The sequence below is a fragment of the Silene latifolia genome, chromosome 8 (genome assembly GCF_048544455.1).
Source record: "Silene latifolia isolate original U9 population chromosome 8, ASM4854445v1, whole genome shotgun sequence".
NCBI classification, from domain to species: domain Eukaryota; kingdom Viridiplantae; phylum Streptophyta; class Magnoliopsida; order Caryophyllales; family Caryophyllaceae; genus Silene; species Silene latifolia.
Window position 1 is genome coordinate 25,619,855 of NC_133533.1, and position 14,584 is coordinate 25,634,438.

Below are 14,584 nucleotides of genomic sequence, written 5' to 3' on the forward strand. Positions count from 1 at the left end.
GGTTTAAAGTAAAGCGTCTAAGTGTTTTACCCATGTCCAATTGTTGAGTGTTAAACACACGAACATGAGAAAAAAGAAGTCACAACAATACAGTTCAACTGGCAAAAAACCAAGCAATTTGTTTTTTTTACCATATTCATCAATAGGATGTAATTACCATACCATTTTGTCCATTTCATAACCATTAGCCATTTCTTGATGATGTAATAGGTATGCATTTTGTTTCATATAAGCAAGAATCAATAACAGATACACCACAACAAATTATTTCCCCTCCAACAAAGAAAATGTTGGGATAGAAAATCATCCCCTCCTCCTTTTCCCTCATCCTTCTCCTCCTCTCTCCCCTCTCCCTTTCCCCTTATCTATCTCCTCTTTCCCCCATCTCCCACCACTTCTTCTACCTCTCTAATTTGTTGCATTAAATATCAGCCCGAGATTGATAGTTGTTGCTTGATTTCAGAATCTCAGGACATTATTAGGCATAGAATGAATTTTCAAGTCTACAGAGTATACAATTGTATAAATTCTCTCCTATATGAAATCAAGCGGTAAGTGGTAACGCTAGAAATCCCAAATCAAAAATCCGAACCTATAGCCTAGAGGTAGGGGAGCCCCATCATTCCTCTGATCGGGTGGCTTAGCATAGGAGACAGTCCAAGTGGTAACGCTAGATGTTTGTGTTAAGAATGCATATATAAAACTAAGTGCATCTTCTTCTCTCGAAATATCACTCTCATGATAGAAGGGTTCAAAAAACATACATGACAATTTAACAATCAAGTATGTACTTTTCAAGACAAGGGGTGTTCTTACCAGTTTGACGCCAACACATTAATGTACTTCCAGGTGGTTTGCACTGCAGACAATTGGATGGAATAGAAGCTCCACACGGCAAAGTTGAGATGAAAATAACCTATAAAAAGGATGAGATATTAGATGCAAACACGATTGTGAATAACATATAAGAGATGGGAATCAATGAAATTATAGAAAAGTTAAAATACGGAGGCTAAAATACTACAATTTTTAAGCAGAACATATAAAGAATGAAGATACATCCATAACAAAGAATAGAAGAGCAAATACACTGAAAGCTGGTTAAGGTTGTCGATTCCGTTCCCAGCATCTTACCGTTTCTAACTCGCTCGCTCGCCCCCAGCCTCACTTACATCTGTTAAAACTAAAAACTTCATGACCTTTGTCCTTTTCTCTTCCTTATCCCTCCCTCTAATGTATTTTTTTTTTAAAATAAAGTAACATACTGAACTCTTTTGCCACTCTTGCTCTCTTGTATTAATGTTAAAACTAACAAACTAACAGCCTCCCCAACTTTGCCCGCTCCCCTCCCATGTTTATTTGTTAAAACCAACAACACTAACAACGTAATGGCGAACCACCTAAAGAACCGATCTCAACAACACAAATGAGAACGAAGAAATGTTTTAACTATATTGTCTCATAAAGAAAGTTGATTATGTCTGCTAAATGAGTAAAAAGAATGAGGAAAAAGTTTTCTTCTGTACTAATGACTATCACTCTCATTTGATTAACATAATGATCTTTCGCTTTTGGCAGTATGAATAAGCCATTTAAAAGCTAAAACTCATTTTGACATCGTTTAGCTCCATGACCTGATTGTGAGGGTATACTGCCATTGACATGAAGTTAAAGCAACTTATTCCAATTTAACTTTCCCTTCCTCCTACCCACTCCTCTCTCCCCTATCCTCAATTCGCGTCCTAAAAAGCTAAAATTTGCATGCAAAACCAAATATATGCACAATAGCTGCCACTACCAGAACCTGGCACACCTTTTATTCAGGATTCAAGATTAAATCTTTGCCACTGTTAAAGCATGTAACACAAGGCAAAGCCTGAAGCCCTGAACCCACTATTATTATGAGTTTTATGACTGCGCCTCAGATACTCTGACAGTGGCTTACAGATAAAATCCGCTACTGATAAAATAAGATATTTGTCACATCTTGAAATACAAGCACTTCAACTTACCGTGTTCCATAACAATCAAATTATAAGCGATTAAATCGAACTTAGTTGGCAACAATTTTACAGTAACAATAACAAACCCAAATAAAAGTTGTGATCTTATTATTTAAGTGGAAATCATATGAGAGAGCTCAAAATCAATTGCGACATGAATGAACCCAAAAAATTATGTAGAATAGGATAAAAGGTTTCAAAAACGATAAGAAATTTAAATCGGCTCATAAATTTCTATGATTCTAACTCATATTAACTATCCCGTCCCTCATGTCTATCAAAGGAAACAAAGGTGTATGAGGTTACTCTACACAACCAAAATAGTTAACTTTTTTAAAAGTAGGGATGTAACTAACAACTGAAGCAAAATTGGAAGGCATACCTCGATAGGTAACCTATGCATACAAACCAGACAATGAAGTGAGTAGAAGATTCAGCCAAAAATAGTACAACCCACACACAACGGAGCTTACATGATTCAATCTTCACTTACCACTTTCAGTGACCACTTCACCGCCGACTCCGTTGTCTCCTACTTCGACCTTCGATACCGAGCCACCAGTAAAAATTGTTGTTAGTGGACATACTCAACTATACCGAATCAGCTCTAACCAAAGAAAACCCATCCTACTAAAACTCATATGGATGTGGATGTGTCGTACGTGAGTATGTGAGGCGAGAGAAAATGTCGGTACACATCTTCTACGCATACTATTTATGCACACCTACACCAAAAGTGAAACAGGAGCAAGGGGGTTATCATTTTTGTTAAGATATTATTTAGTCCATGACACAATGCAGGCCAAGTGATCCCAAATCAAGCCAAAAAGAAATGGATTTCAGAAGCTTAACATCAGAACAGTTCTCAGAATCTCAGTAGAAATGGGGCAAATTCATTGCATCATATCTCATGCTATGCTAATTGGATATGAGTGAATCTTATGTCCCTAGAAAGCTGGGAATATTAGTTAAACAATTCATTTTGAATCACCACCATATCAGATCTATAGCATGACTTATGGTCTGCCTGTGCAGACCTTGCGAGAAAAGAATGCTATGACGCACATTTCTGACCTGAAGTTACTAACGGTTTAATAACTCAAGATCCAGCCATGTTATTGCATGATTCGAATTGGGAATAAAATCCAACTCATTTAGCTTTCATATGGTGTATCATGGGACATTTTACTCAACCTGAGCTAGGAGAAATGTTGTATCAAAGTTACTGCTGCTACACAGAAACGTCTTTGAACTTTCAGTGATTACCGCAATCACTCAAGGCTGAATAATGAAAGATCTAGGAGGGTTTTTGGGGTGATTCCAATTGAAGAGCATAGAACACTCATGTAGCTTTGATTTGGCATATGGGTCACTTCCTGGTTCATCTTGAGTCAAGAGTTATGGTGCCTGAAAGTTGTTACTACGTGCTGAAAAGTTACAGCATAGTTCAGAAATGACCTGATATCACTTAAACATGCATATCCCGAGTTACAGATTATTATTGAGGGTGAAACTTGTTGGAGGTGAAAGTTAACATCTGTAGATTCAAAATGTTATAGGTTGGGCATGTTAAGTTCAAGGTATCAAAGAGTTATGAGCTCTGCAAGTCGTCCCTAATGCTGAAAGTAATGCTAAATCAAGTCTGCTATACTTGTGTGTCAAAAGGGCGTTCTGTTCGTTCCACACAACCTCTAATTCTTGCAAAATAGGATCACTTGACCCTCTATGTTTATGCTTATGCAATAGAATATGGTGAAGGGGATGTGGCATTCAGAATTGACCTTCAGAAAAAGACAGAAAAAGGAATGCACCAACTCTCACATGTGATGCCTCTTTGTCCTTTTCCTTCCTTTAACTGGCAGCAGTTACAAACCTGATTTGTCAGACCCATTTTATCCATGAAAAAGCGTACAATCCATAATTCGAGACACAATAATAGATCAATTCACAAGATTCAGTGACCCTTCCATCCCAAATCGCAAGTTCAATTAACGCAACAACACATGCAAACAAGCAAAATAATGCAACAGAGTATAGTCTATTCATCTTGATTGTTTTCACACATTTATCGAAACTGAGTCAGTGCAGTGCGATACATATTTAGTTTCATTTGAGAAATTACCAAAAAATTTAGGGATAGTTGTAAGTATAATAATGGCAAAACGGGTATATACGAAATGAGCAGCTCAAAACGGTGTATTTCGTGAATTACAGCTCTATCTCTTCGCTTAACCCTCTGGCTGTTACTTCTGGTTTCTTAGGCTTTTGTAGTAAGCAATATATTGAGAATATATTCCTCTAGAGCAGTTTGGACTCTAAGGGTGTGTTTGGATAGGAGGATTTGGAGGGAAAGGGAGGGGAGGGAAAGGGAGGGATGATAAATCCTTTGTTTGGTTAGCAAAATGGAGGTGAAGGGATTTTGAGGAAGGGAAAATGGATCCCTCCATTTCCCTCCTCTAAGCCAAATTATTTCCTCTCCAACAAAGGCAAGATTTGGAGGGAAAATGATCATCTCCATTTGCACTTCCCTTCCCTTCCATCCCTTTCTCTTCCCTCCTTCTCCCTCCCCTCCCTTTCTCTCCGTTTTTGCTATCCAAACACACCCTAAGGGTGTGTTTGGATAGCAAAAGTGGGGGGAAAGAGAAGGGAGAGGGAAGGAGGGAATGGAAAGGGATAGAAGGGAATGGGAGGGGGAATGAGGTGTGGGTGTTTGGATACAAATTCCCTCCAAATCTTGCCTATTGTGGAGAGATTTTGATTAGGCATGGAGGAAAGAAATTGGATCCCTCCAAATCTCAAATTGTTAGTGAATCGATTAACAATTTTCATAGTAATATAGCTCATAAAAGTTATACATTTATTTATTTATTTAAAATTACACAAATATGAAAACCAACACAAATGAATAGCTTAATAATATTCTTAAACGTAAAATTATGGCATTTTATATTCAACCATTATTTAAGTTCGACTCACGATAATTTTCACATAAGTCCGATGATTTTCTTAAAGGCATCGTCGAATTTTCTCATAAGTCTCTTCTAATTCCCTACCCTAGCCTAACCGTTACTCCATTTAACTCTCATACTAATTTTGCAATAATTCCTATCAGGGCTATCACCATAAAGATTATATAAAGCAACCCATTATATACAACCTTTGAATGCTTTTTTTTTTCCTAATTAATATTTGGGTTTTTCTAACCTATGCCCACTAGGCATAGGATAAGAAGACAAAATTGGAAATAATTAAATGTGTTTCTTGTAGAAAAAATCTAAAAGTGATGGGATATTGCAATTTTCCATAAAAATAGCATTTAATTCTTTCTTATTTTGATTTCTTAACCTATGCCTAGTGGGCATAGGTTAGAAAAACCGTTAATATTTATGTCATTTAAAGTTTGTGAACACTGATTTTAGTGTACATCATTTAACTTCTAAATTAGCATTATTTAGCCTCTCCTCTTTAAGATCGTCTCATTTGTTTTCCTCCAAAACAATCATTTGGGGTGGTAAAAATTTGCAGTATTTTCTTTAACTTGAATTTGGAATGACGAATTACTAATTTTTGTATTGTTTTTGTTTTACTTTTGTTTCGTAGGCGGTACGAAAGGACGACCTTGTGGTGAAGCCGTTTGGTTAGCGGCTAACTCTTTTTTTTTTTTTTTTTTTTTTTTTTTTTTTTTTGTAAAAGGTTAACTCTTATTAATCAAATAAACCAATTACAAAACAAAGCTAATACATCATCACTCTTAGCTAACAAAAGAACTCATCATTTCCTTACTAGGCATCTCATTTTGCCAAGCATACATCCTTAAAGCACACTCCACAGGTAAATTCACTTTTTTATACAACTAACAATTTCAATATTTCAATTTGGTTTTAAAGTTTTCTAATTCGTACATAATCAAATTCTAAAATTTATAGTTGAGTATGTCCTTTATCATATTGAACCATCTAATTTGGGTGATTAATTAATGGCGTTGAATAGTAATCTAATTTGGGAGTAGGTGAGCATCGGAAAGTATGTTTGTTTGAATAGTTTTTTATCATATTGAACCATCTTACAATCTTACATAAGACTAAGTAACTCGTTAAGAGGGTTAGTGCTATCAGAAAATTACATATGATTACGAATAAATTACAGATAATACTGAATAGGGTGAAACATATAATAGCAGCGGGAGAAGAAGACAAGAAGATAAAATTCCGATAATTTGTTACACGACCTTAGTGAAGTCCAAAATAGCAACTGAAGAAGAAGACAAGAAAATTAAATTCCGATAATTTGATACACGAAGTGTGTTATGATCTAATTCGAAGAGCATAGTGCAGTGTTGAAAGACCGTTGCTAGCATTACAAACGTCATTCTATTTGAGCCTTAGAGGGATTATTTAATAGTATGAGTAAAACCATTTCTTGTATCAAACCGCCATCACATATGAATTTTAAATAATTATAAATATAGTAGTAACATGCGTATAAGCTATTCAAAACGATACCATATTCCATAGCAACAATATGAATAAACTCGGTAGTGGTGAGACGAATCGCAAGGGCCCAATCATGTCCGTAAGCAATGAAATCGAACAAATGTACCCCGAACAATCATTTTCATCACTTTATTTGGAACGTTCAATTTAAAATAAAATGAAAAAACCACCGATTCACTATACATCATGTTGAAAGAGTGAAACAACAAGCACTTCTCAATAAACCCTAAGTTAATCCTGTAAATACACGACTATAGTTTGAAAATCGCTAGCTATTGTGAAGTGGAGTTCATGCATGATCTTTTTTCTGTTTCTGTTTATGACTCCCGTCGTAAGGAGGATGTGCACCCTATCGGGCGCAGTGCCCCAATTTGGCAAAATGGTTCGCTAAAGTAATTTGGGTATATCTACGGCCCTAATTTCATTGAATAGTAATCTAATTTGAGAGTAGGTGAGCATCGTCAAGTATATTTGTTTGAATAGTAGTTGTTATCACAATAAACCATCTTACAATCTTACATAATATTAAGTAATTAAGAGGGTTAGTGTTATCAGAAAATTACAGATGATTACAAATAAGTTATAGATATTACTACTAAATAGGGTGAAAAACTAAACCCAAAGAGGGCCATTGATACGCATAAAGTAATCAACTGCCTAACCCTTGTAGGAAAAAAAAAGGTAGGGGGACTGGTAAGGTTCTTTAAGGAATTTCATTATGATGGTAGAATATCCACAAAAAGAATAGCAACTGCAGAAGAAGACAAGAAGATAGAATTCTGATAATTCGGTACCCGAAGTGGGTTCTGATCCAATTCGAAGTGCCTAGTGCAGTGTTGAAAGATTGTCGCAAGCATTACAAAGTTTCTATTGACCCTCTGGCAATGATGGCTAGTACCTACAACATAATGCACTAATAAAATTACTACTACAAGGCAGCCTTACAAGCGCCATTCTGTTTATTCAATAGCCTGAGTAATACTATTTCTTGCATCAAACCGCCATCACACATGAATAAAAAACAACAATAAACATAGTAGTAACACGCGTATAAACCATCCAAAGCGATACCATATTCGATAACAACAATATGAATAAACTCGAAAGTGTTGAGATGAATCGCAAGGGCCAAATCATGTCCATAATCAATGAAATCGAACAAATCTACCCCAAACAATTTGAAAGAAAATGAATTGACCACTGATTCACTATATATCATGTTGAAAATTTGAAACAACAAACACTTCCCATTAAACCCCAAGTTAACCCAGAAAATACACGACTATTGTTTGAAAATCGCTGGCTCTTGTGAAGTGGAGTTCATGCATTATCTCCTTTCTATTTCTTCTAGGGCGGGACGATATGTAAGCTTTTTCAACCCGAATATGGTTGCCCCCAATCTGAACCAAAAGCGAATATGGATGAGAAACTAATGTTCTGTGATGTGATAGGATCATAGGAATACAGGAAGAAAACACAAGAAGAATTCTATAATGTTCACAGCCTATAATTTTATTCTACCTTAATTGTTGGTTTTCCTAGCACCTCAAACTACAGTTTTTATACTCCTTCACCTAGTAATTTTATTTCACTTTTACATACGGCCGTATTTCTCAACGAGGTACCTCTACCCATCTAAGACCATCATCTGTCTTACTTAAAATAAAATCTCTCTCACTCAGTTCATTTCACTCTTACATACGATTCAATTCTAATTCTTATTTCGTGTGCAACTCAAAATTAGTTAAATAGGGACCCTTACCCAGCTTCTGCTTTTTTTATACGCTTTAATAACAGCTGCCTATTTGACCGATTTGCCTCTAATATCCCTTGCATTAAGATGTACTCTGTACGTGTTTATTTTCTTAATGATTATTTCCATTAGCTCCATGTGCTTCAACACCACCACCCAAAATGCAACCCCTATACCTTGTTAAAGTTTCTCCTCCTTCCCTTCCCTTCCCCCCTCCTCCTCCTCCTCCTCCTCCTCCTCCCCTTTCCTCCTTCTCCTACTTCCCCTACTCTTCCCGCCTCCTTCGCCTCTCGTCTTTCTCCTTCTCCTTCCTTTCGGTTTTCCTTCCCCTTCTACTAAGATAGTCAAGCCACAAACACATCAAGTTCAATTTACTAATAGAAGTAAAGATAAAGTTTGAAATCACATTGTAGTTGTTAGCTCGTTTGGGTTATTACAAAAATGAGAGAAATTATAATGAATCGGGGGTAACTGGTAAGGGTACCAACATTAATTACACAATAGATGAAAACTCACATCAAGAGCCATTTGGGTAATGGTATCCTAAATCCACAGAACAAGAGCCTAATTTCAGCAAAAATTCACGTTGCTGCTACTGATAACTGGCAAGTGCATACATATGCAACTATTACAACTGAAAATGTCGAAATCATGTTTTCATGTCTCAATCACAAAGATATTTGAAAATGAAATGGTCACACAGCAATTGAAGTGATCTTGGACACTTCTCGAGTTCTCGCCACTTTCCAGCCTGACCCTCAAAGTTGTAGAAAGGTGATTGATACTTGTTGAATCCCAAAATAACCCTGGAGTTTTAACTTGCCCAATTTATTGCATTTAATCAATCAATCTAAACCTCTAAAACTCAACAGATCACTGCAGCAATCAAGCCAAATCCAAAAAGTAAACCCTAAATTATCTAAATGAACTCACATGCAATCATCCAAGCAAACATTCAATTTATTAGAATAAAAATAAAATAGAAACCTTTTAAAAGGGGATAAACCTTACGTCTTGCGGTAGGTTGGTATTGATGACAGTGGATCTGGTGGCAGTACAGTTTGTAAGTGGCTTGTGTCGGTACAAGTTGTAAGTGGCTTTTGAACTTGCGTCTCAGCCGACCCTAAAACCGCGGAGAACACAGAAACCATCTATTCAAGGAGATCCGGCAGGCTGAATTCGATTCTTGTGCTTTTGTAGAAACAACAGCACGCCTCCTGAAAGAAGAGCGAGTCTTCTCCATTACACATGTTGTTGTGTCTGCAAAGACAAAAGAATAGAAGACACTGTCTTTAAGCTTGCGCCACAGTCAAAATATAGCAGAAAATCTCAAATTAGGAACCACTCCCATCTGTAGATCAATGTTAAAGTATTTAGAGGTTAGCAATCGATGGTATTGCTTCAGTATCCTCTCACAATAAGAGGCAATCATTTGGTAAGTTTAATATTACAATTTTATTGCAATGTTATGTGAATTCTATTAACACTAAACTGCCTGAGACAAACTTCTATTGTTTATTTTGCTATACTATTTAAACTTCACGATGTTTGCTATTTTGACAGGAAAAAGCTACGAAAACTCCAATTCCTACAAAATGTAGCGAATACACGCAAAACGCCTAGAACACGGGAGTAGCTCACAAATACACTAATATTAGTGCAATAATACTATAAAACCGAGCTAAAAAAAGGAGTTAAACTCTTATTTAAAATGGACTTATCAATTAGCAATAACTCCACTCATATTGTTCCTCTTCACGTCGCCATCAAGTGTAGTAGTAAAACCTCCATAAGATGAATAAGTCCATATTTCTATAAATTCAGTTTAGTGTTTGATCTTTTGTAACATGTTATCTCAACTTGCATAAATCGTGTACCCAAATATTCACTCTGAGCTCATTTTTTAGGTGCAATTTTCAATTTAGCTGAATCATAATGCTTGTATGTGCACATTCCTCACACTTGAAGCTCTACATCCTGCAATTTCTAAAATAAATCAAATGATGCATTCATTATGTTAAACACAAATAAAGCTTTTATAACATACGAGATACTAAGCTATGCTTGCTTAACACCATCTTACAGCATAGGAGTCATCATTCTACATATCATTAAAACAAACACAAAGTCTCTCGCCCTCTTTACGCTTCCCCTTCTCCCTTTCCCTATAAGCACATACCACACTCTCTGTCCCTTACTCCCTTTCTTCATCTCTCCCCCTCCCTATATTCTCTTATTCTTCACCTGCCTCCTTCCCCCATCTCCCACTCTCTCCCCAACCTTATATGGCCCGTCATTAAACGTAATGCAAACAACAATTGACAAAAGCAGCGAAGATTAAAATTGTCATTAAAGTAGACACACCTTGATAAATAACTATGAGAGGGTTTAATAACTTCAGGTCATAAATGTGCGTCATAGCATTCTTCTGCAGGGTCTGCTTGCAGCAGCCATAAGTCATGATATAGATCTGATATGGTGGTGATTCAAAATGCATTGTTTAATTAAGATTCCCAGCTTTCTAGGGACATAAGATTAACTCATATCCAATTAGCATAGCATGAGATATGATGCAATGAAGTTGCCCCATTTCTGCTGAGATTCTGATAACTGTTCTGATGTTATAAGCTTCTGAAATCCATTTCTTTTTGGCTTGATTTGGGATCACTTGGCCTGCATTGTGTCATGGAATAAATAATATCTTAACAAAAATGATAACCCCCTTGCTCCTGTTTCACTTTTGGTGTAGGTGTGCATAAATAGTCTGCGTAGAAGATGTGTACCGACATTTTCTCTCGCCTCACATACTCACGTACGACACATCCACACCCACATGAGTTTTACTAGGATGGGTTTTCTTTGGTTAGAGCTAATTCGGTATAGTTGAGTATGTCCACTAACAACAATTTTTACTGGTGGCTTGGTATCGAAGGTCGAAGCAGGAGACAACCGAGTCGGCGGTGAAGTGGTCACTGAAAGTGGTAAGTGAAGATTGAATCATGTAAGCTCCGTTGTCTGTGGGTTGTACTATTTTTGGCTGAATCTTCTACTCACTTCATTATCTGGTTTGTATGCATAGGTTATCTATCGAGGCATGCCTTCCAATTTTGCTTCATTTGTTAGTTACATGCCTACTTTTAAAAAAGTTAACTATTTTGATTGTGTAGAGTAACCTCATACAGCTTTGTTTCCTTTGATAGACATGAGGGACGGGATAATTAATATGAGTTAGAATCATATAAATTTATGAGCCGATTTAAATTTCTTATCGTTTTTGAAACCTTTTATCCTATTCTACATAATTTTTTGGGTTCATTCTTGTCGCAATTGATTTTGGGCTCTCTCATATGATTTCCACTTAAATAATAAGATCACAACTTGGATTTAGGTTTGTTATTGTTACTGTAAAATTGTTGCCAACTAAGTTCGATTTATTCGCTTATAATTTGATTGTTATGGAACACGGTAAGTTGAAGTGCTTGTATTCCAAGATGTGACAAATATCTTATTTTATCAGTAGCGGATTTTATTTGTAAGCTATTGTCAGAGTATCTGAGGCGCTATAGTCATAAAACTCATAATAATAGTGGGTTCGGGGTTTCAGGCTTTGCCTTGTGTTACATGCTTTAACAGTGGCAAAGATTTAATCTTGAATCCTGAATAAAAGATGTGCCAGGTTCTGGTAGTGGCAGCTATTATGCATATATTTGGTTTTGCATGCAAATTTTAGCTTTTTAGGACGTGCATTGAGGAGAGGGGAGAGAGGAGTGGGTAGGAGGAAGGGAAAGTTAAATTGGAATAAGTTGTTTTAACTTCATGTCAATGGCAGTATACCCTCACAATCAGGTCATGGAGCTAAACGATGTCAAAATGAGTTTTAGCTTTTAAATGGCTTATTCATACTGCCAAAAGCGAAAGATCATTATGTTAATCAAATGAGAGTGATAGTCATTAGTACAGAAGAAAACTTTTTCCTCATTCTTTTTACTCATTTAGCAGACATAACCAGCTTTCTTTATGAGACAATATAATTAAAACATTTCTTCGTTCTCATTTGTGTTATTGAGATCAGTTCTTTAGGTGGTTCGCCATTACGTTGTTAGTGTTGTTGGTTTTAAAAAAGAAACATGGGAGGGGAGCGGGCAAAGTTGGGGAGGCTGTTAGTTTGTTAGTTTTAACATATATACAAGAGAGCAAGAGTGGCAAAAGAGTTCAGTATGTTACTTTATTTTAAAAAAAAATACATTAAAGGGAGGGATAAAGAAAAGAAAAGGACAGAGGTCATGAAGTTTTTAGTTTTAACAAATGTAAGTGAGGTGGGGCGAGCGAGCGAGTTAACAATCGTAAGATCTTTGGGAACGGAATCGACAACCTTAACCAGCTTTCAGTGTATTTTCTCATCTATTCTTTGTTATGGATGTATCTTCATTCTTTATATGTTCTGCTTAAAAATTGTAGTATTTTAGCCTCCGTATTTTAACTTTTATATAATTTCATTGATTCCCATCTCTTATATGTTATTCACAATCGTGTTGGCATCTAATATCTCATCCTTTTTATAGGTTATTTTCATGTCAGCTTTGCCGTGTGGAGCTTCTATTCCTTCCAATGGTGCAAAGTGCAAACCCACGGAAGTACATTAATGTGTTGGTGTCAAACTGGTAAGAACACCTCTTGTCTTGAAAAGTACATACTTGATTGTTAAATTGTCATGTATGTTTTTTGAACCCTTCTATCATGAGAGTGATATTTTGAGAGAAGAAGCTGCACTTAGTTTTATATATGCATTCTTAACACAAACATCTAGCGTTACCACTTGGACTGTCTCCTATGCTAAGCCACCCGATCAGAGGAATGATGGGGCTCCCCTACCTCTAGGCTATAGGTTCGGCTTTTTGATTTGGGATTTCTAGCGTTACCATTTACCACTTGATTTCATATAGGAGAGAATTTATACAATTGTATACTCTCTAGACTTGAAAATTCATTCTATGCCTAATAATGTCCTGATATTTTAAAATCAAGCAACAACTATCAATCTCGGGCTGATATTTAATGCAACCAATTAGAGGGGTAGGAGAAGTGGTGGGAGATGGGGGAGAGAGGAGATAGATAAGGGGAAAGGGAGAGGGGAGAGAGGAGGAGAAGGATGGGGGAGAAGGAGGAGGGGATGATTTTCTATCCAAACATTTCCTTTGTTGGAGGGGAAATAATTTATTGTGGTGTATCTGTTATTGATTCTTGCTTATATGGAAAAAAATGCATATCTATTACATCATCAAGAAATGGCTAATGGTTATGAAATGGACAAAATGGTATGGTAATTACATCCTATTGATGAATATGGTAAAAAAAACAAATTGCTTGGTTTTTTGCCAGTTGAACTGTGTATTGTTGTGACTTCTTTTTTCTCATGTTCCTGTGTTTGACACTCAACAATTGGACATGGGTAAAACACTTAGACGCTTTACTTTAAACCAAGAGTATGACATGTGTTAGATACTTCGAATAAAGATTCAAAGTCTAATTAACACAAAGATTGAAGGGTTTATAGTAACGCACCACTAAGTTGCAGTGAAAGACAACAAATAATTTTAACTTTTGTGGATTAACGACGATTAATAATGGCCAGATTAGATTTCAATAATTGTGGGTCCCTTTTACAAATGGGCACAAATTAGAAAAATAATCAAGGTAGAATTATTTTCTTACCACAAAAAACAAAACAAATGATCGATAACTACTTGCAGGATATACCTTTGCGCACCGAAAAAGAAATCTGTAACCTAATGAATGAGACAAAGAGTAGAAGATACTCTGGCTCACAAGTAATTGGACTTTTGTTTTAAGAATTAAGAAGTACTTGGTCTGTGATCCAGTGATCGATAACTACTTGCAGGATATGCCTTTGGGGACCGAAACCCGAGAAGATTTATTTTCGCAGGAAAAGTGCATTTACTGCTGGGAACAAACAAATTTGCGCAACTGAGCATAGCAGTCGATTTGCGGCATTCTCTGGCTATCTGCATTTGGACCTAATATATTTTTTTATATCATTCTAACACTATTTCAAAAATTTAATTCCTGAAGAATGTGGGAGGACATCTTGAGACATGGAACATAGGAATTTTGGGTCCAGTGGTGCTAAAAGTCTTGGTAAAGGCAAACTATAATTGTCTTGAGAGAGATAGACTAATCAGGTGAGCATATATTTTACCAGCTACCACATTCTACTATTTATTTTCTTCAACAAAAGGAATTCGCGGATAATGTGAGCTCCTTTTTTATAGGTTGGTTTGAAAGGCGAGACGATTGATCTTTTGCTTTCTGGTTCT